This window comes from Lygodium microphyllum, chromosome 12 (genome assembly GCF_053477565.2).
Source record: "Lygodium microphyllum isolate KBCC chromosome 12, Lygodium_microphyllum_v1.1.10, whole genome shotgun sequence".
NCBI classification, from domain to species: domain Eukaryota; kingdom Viridiplantae; phylum Streptophyta; class Polypodiopsida; order Schizaeales; family Lygodiaceae; genus Lygodium; species Lygodium microphyllum.
The window spans coordinates 104,304,638-104,310,762 of NC_141146.1; the positions used below are offsets into that span (position 1 = coordinate 104,304,638).

Consider the following 6,125-nt stretch of genomic DNA (forward strand, 5'->3'; position numbering starts at 1 on the left):
GGAAGGACTAAAAAACATGCAACGAAGGTAGAGTGGTTTCCCATAAGTGATGACAGCCTCTAGAAACATGAAAAGACCTTCAAACTGACCAAAAGGACATCACAATGGGTTGTGCAAGCAAAATCACATCAGCAATAATCATCAGCCCAAGCGTTGCTAATTTGTTTAACATGGCCTTGGCTTGTTGTTTGGCTTTCCATGAAACAAGCCTTGAAACAGCTAGCAATTCATCTTGTAGAGAATTAGCTTGTAAGCGATCAATATTTGGATGTCAAGAAGACTTTGCAAGCACCACTTTCGAAGAATAGACAAGGTCAGAAGCATGAAAGATTTGAGATGAACAAGCTGATCAGCATTAATAACATGCCACCATGAGGCTTGGATTTGGGTATTCCTAGGCAAGATGCTTTGGTCTTGAAGAAAGAATCTTGTGATAGAAACCCAAGGCTGCTGACCAACACACAGCTTCAAAGTCCATCAGAGTGCAATCATATGTGAGTCCCCATATCTAAACTAGCTCCACGCCCCATTTTTTTCCCAGTGTATAGATAGATATGATTCCAAGAGATCCAAGAAATGCTAGATTGCATAGAGCTCTTTTTCCAAAGCATAAAGCAAATAGATTGAGTGATTTCCCACAAACCAGACTTCAACCAAGGAAGCAATCGGCAAATAATATGAAATCATTGGCACCATGTTTGTTTGAGCCACGTTAAGGCATACATGATAAGCCTAGGCTTGTGATTTCCAATAGACAAACTTGTTAGTAATACATGTGTGGAGATCCATTCAAGCAACTTCTTGGGCAAAACATTCAGCCCCAAGGGATAGCCCAAATGTCTCATAATACTGCCCTTACATGCCATCTCTCCTTGCCAATCCAAAGCCTATAAGTCTCTCTCTATACAACAAATGAGAGACTTGGTAGTATTAATATGTAGCCCTAAAGCTTAATGGTGGTATTAATATAAGAGACTTGGTGGTATTAATATGAGAAAGGGTGAAAGGCTCTATAAGTCTCTCTATACAACAAATGAGAGACTTGGTAGTATTAATATGAGAAAGGGTGAAAGGCTCTGTAACAACACCATTAGGCATAACTCTTAAGGAAAAATCTGTACTGACAATGTACATCAAATGAGACATTTTAGGGTTAAATCCCATTGTTTGCATAAGTTGGGCTAGAAAAGACCAGTCAAGACAATCGAAGGCTTGTCTAAGTCCATTTGAATCATTAGTAATTCTTGTTTTGTGTATTAAGCCTCCTCTTCTCAATCTACCAAAGCCTTGTCTAGAGACCACCACCTTCTTTATAGAGAGTAGGGTCCAAGATACTATTGATAGACTTAGTAGAGACAAGACACATGATCGCGATGGATTAGTAGCCGAGCACTTAATTCATGCTAAGGACTTGGTGGCAAGGCTACTAGCTCACCTGTTTAACAAAGTCATGTGCAAAGGCTTCCTAGAGAATTGGAGCATAAACAATATTGTCCCTATTCTCAAGCCAGATGATCCTACTCTACCTAGTAACTATTGGACAACTATGATTTTGGGTACACATTGGGCAAGTTATATGCCTCCATTCTTGAGTATGAGTTGAGGACTTGGGCAGAGAGATAGGGCCTTAGAGATTAGGGACATGCTAATTTTAGGAGAGACTTCTCTACATTGGATCACTATCCTCGTACATAGAGCAGGCCGCCTCTATTATGAGCCACCCCCATATTGCCATGCCTATTAAGAAACAAATCATGACGCTACTGACAGCACAATCTCCACATGAGTGGAAGGGTGAGCAAGTGTGAGAGAGAAGCACAATTAGAGGGAAGAGCAAGAGCTATGGAGGTTTAAACAAGAGAGAGCAAGACCAATGTGTGGGAACTTTCAATAGTCACGATGTGTGACTTGCATGCCTTTTATTATTCTATCATAGTAAAGAATAAGGAATAAAGATAGACAATGATGGGCGGCTGCCACCTGTAGTGTATATGTGTGCAGGTACTGAGTACAAGGTAAATACCAACGGCTAGACATATGCGGCCTTTAACTTCCAACAATCTCCCACTTAAAGGCAAATACGTCTGAAGTGAGAAGAAAAGTACAATATGTACATATGAGTACAATTGGATGAGGGAAGATATTTTTTCATCCTATGCCCATCAACTTCCTAAGAAAGGCATAATGTTTCACTAGGAGACTTTTACTGAGTAGATAAATAGGATTCTCGGTTGTAGAGATCTTAGCAAGCTATATATACTTCTCCTCAATCACCTCTCTAATGAAGTGATAACGAACATGGATAAGCTTAGTCTTCTTATAAAAAACCGGATTGTGTGCCAAGTGGATGTCACTTATAAAATCTAAATATAGATATGCCTAGTCTTCTTATTAAAAACCGGATTGCGTACCAAGTGGATGTCACTAATAGAATCTGAATACAAGGTAAGAGTCATAGAAGTAATACCAAGGTCTACAACGAGACGGCCTAACCATGTGGTCTCCTTGTAAACCTCAATGGTTGCAATGTACTCAACCTTAGTATAAACAAGGCATCGCATTTTTTGCACCCTAGACATCCAAGAAATAGCACCTTTAGCAAAGATGAAGACATAGCCAGAGATGATCTTTCTACTATTTGCATATCGTATATAATTTGAGCCAATATAGCCTACGACTCCAATATCCTGGTGGCCATAGCAAAGGCACAAGTATGCAATGTCCTTAATGTATCCCATGATATTCTTCATGGCATGCCAATGTTGCTGGCCAAGTGTTGCCATGTAATGAGCACAATTTCCACTGCAAATGCTATGTCAAGTCTAGTAGCTATTATGGCAACCTTCACATAAGAAGATAAATGTGTACCAATGGATTTACCACTTACATACGGGACTGCTCAAGGATTCTGTGAATATACTCCTACAATAAGTAGAGAAGTCCCCTAGACTAATTGCATATATTTTACATACCAATTATATAAGAAGCATGCCCCATGTCCTTGATCTCAAAAGTCCTCTTGAGCTAAGTCTTTAAAGCATCCAACTCTTCCTCATAATTAATTGTTTATGCGTGTACCAATATGCTTTCTAGATGAAACTGTCAATTCGTATAAGTGCAAAATATAGAAGCTAATATTTTATGTAATTAATTATTATACTAATGCTATGTGTGCAATCTAACAAGTAGCTCTTGTACCATTTGATGCAAAGGCTTTTTTTTTTTTTTGTAGAAATTCGGCATAAACATTATTATTTTATGTGGCAAAATAATAGCCTAGTAGAATAACCTGGTTTGGCACGACGACATTGGGAATTTCATCTTTGCTCTTGCTATAGACTCATTCAAACAAGGCAGGTTGTAGACAGTTTCAGTCAGTCAATTTTGGGCTATCATATCTTTTTTTTACCTGCTCTGAAATTTGCTATTAAGTGCTCTATTCGAAAAGAAAAGTATTAGCTTTGATTTGAATCAAAAATTTTGTTGATCAGAACTTTCAGTCAAAAGTTATGGCTGATTTAGATCAAAGTCAACTCTCTTTTTCTGTGTAAAAACCTTTGCAAACAAATGGGCCTCATATGCTGGCTTAGGACGACCAAGGGTATTCTTTAGCTTAATACACTCACTTGCATGATAATATATATTTTCCACTAGGTAGGGAAACCAAATTCCACATATGGTTTTTTAGATATGAGTCAAACTCAGACTATATAGCCTTCTCCCGAGAAGAATTGTCACCTTCGTGCATATCCTCCTCTAAAGTAAGGAGCTCAACAAAATGTGTCACCATGACATAATCAACAAAGGGCTCAACGATCAAGACACACAGCTCTAGTAGAGCGTTGCAAAAACTAGCTATGGATCTTGTACATTATATTCTCTTTGTCCAACATCAGTATGATCTGGCACAATAGACGGATCCTGGGCCACTCGAGCATCATCAACAACTAGAGGCTGTCTAATGGGGGCTAGTTGTACGGTAACAAGAGATTTGTCTAGTAAGATCACCTTGCGCACTGCAATCACCTGCTTAGGTTTCTTATGCATCTCATCCTTATGGAATACAACATCATGGTTGTGGATAACTTTCCTAGTATATGTATTCCAAAGACAATAGCCCATATCACTTGCATTACCATATCCAAGAAAAATGTATTTAACAAACTTCAGATCCAACTTCTTATGCTTGCCTTTAGGAATATGGCAAAATACAACATCATGGCTGTGGATAACTTTCCTAGTATATGTATTTCAAAGATAATAGCCCATCTCACTTGCATTACCATATCCAAGAAAAATGCATTTAACAAACTTCAAATCCAACTTCTTATGCTTGCCTTAAGATCACCTTGCACACCGCAATCACCTGCTTAGGTTTCTTATGCATCTCATCTTTATGGAATACAACATCATGGCTGTGGATAACTTTCCTAGTATATATATTCCAAAGACAATAGCCCATCTCACTTGCATAACCATATCCAAGAAAAATGCATTTAACAAACTTCATATCCAACTTCTTATGCTTGCCTTTAGGAATATGGCAAAATATCTCACATCCAAAGATACTGAAGTATACATATGAAGGAGGTTTACTAGACTATACCTCCTCTCTGTAACTCTACTACCAAGAGTAGTGCATAGGAATCTATTAACCAAATGAATTGCAGTAGTAACTGCCTCAATCCAAAATGTATGGGGTAAGCCTGGATGACAAAGCATACTATGGATTCTCTCTCTTGAACAGTCCTATTCATATACTTAGCAACACCATTTTTGGGTTGAAGTATAAGGAGCGATCAATTGACACTTAATATCCCGATCAACACAAAACTGCTCAAAAGCACAAGAGCCCATGCCCCCTACTACCTCGAGCTCTTCTTCTTCCTACTCTCCCCCTGTCTCCATACTCAAGCTATCCATAGGTAAACTCCTAATGTAAAGACTCTAAATGTTTGAAATTATATGGACAATTTTTTGCACGGAACATAGCCTTAGACGTACATCCAAGATCTATTAGTTTGATTAGTACCATACTAGTATCAAATGGTGCTAATTGGACACCATCAAACATGAGAACCGTTGAAGAGAGGGAGACTAGAGGCACTATTGTTGGTCATCATTATACCCTGCTGGTATTCTTATGCTTCATCGTATGGATTCCATTGCCCACACATTGGGAGTTCGTGTTCAACTTTTCCTATGAGTGTTTATGCTTTGTCTTTCTTGCTTCTATTCATTTGAGCATTCTCACACATCTGTGATGTCAAAGGATGTAATGTAATTCAATCTTATATAGCCCTTTCTATTCTTCTTTTTCTCATTAATCCAATGTCAATCTTTTAACTTCAAAAACAGAATGTTAGTCTATTCTAGGGTCTCGAGTCCAAGAATGTGTCGCACAATAATGTGTGCAAATAAGCCCTAAGTTTCTCTTATAGAACCTAGCCACCCAAGCCCTAAAGTGCCCTAAATGCATTGACACTACAAGATGCCTTAGCTAACCGAAAGTCCTTGATCACATTCACACCTAGTGGCCTCTTGTGGACAATGTTGCAGGCACCCATCCATGATTTTGAAGGATGTAACACTAACAGTGCTGAGCAGAGCCCTTTCTATTCTTCTTAATCTTTTACCTTTGAAAACATCCATCTATGTCCATCTAATCACCAGTGGATGAAAAAAACCTACATCCGTCATAATGTGTATGAACATGTTAAGGTGTATTTATCATCTTTCCTTCGGTTGTCAGATAGTAATAAGCTTTGATATTGCTTTTCAGTGTGGAATCTAAAGAGAATTTGTGCTTATAGGTGTTGCACTCAGACTACTAGTTGCATTTCTAGTCGAGATTTTCAAACTTTTGAGGCTAATGGTAAGAGACTTTTTCTTGAAAGGTCTTAATTCAAAGTTTGGTCTCATGAAATGTCAAAAGCTAACCGATCTATTACACAGAAATTAGTCCACCTGTAAGCTGGGCAATGATTTCACAATTGAAAGGGCCTCCTTGCATATTCATGGGTAATGGAAAGTCGATGTAATGCAGATGATGGTTGATGATCTTTGGGCAAATCATTGCTGTATCGGGAGGAGATCGCTGGGTGTATTCCTGTACGAGTGCAGAC

General features: G+C 38.5%; 1 protein-coding gene across 1 annotated transcript in view; it reads left to right on the forward strand.

The window, feature by feature from the left end:
* LOC148028122 (uncharacterized) overlaps positions 1-5,784 on the forward strand; it is a 171,316-nt gene extending 165,532 nt beyond the window's left edge. The window contains exon 15 of the mRNA XM_087689801.1: positions 3,233-5,784. The gene's annotated coding sequence lies outside the window, so the exon portion shown is untranslated. The remainder of the gene's footprint in view (positions 1-3,232) is intronic.
* Positions 5,785-6,125: the final 341 nt, after the last annotated feature.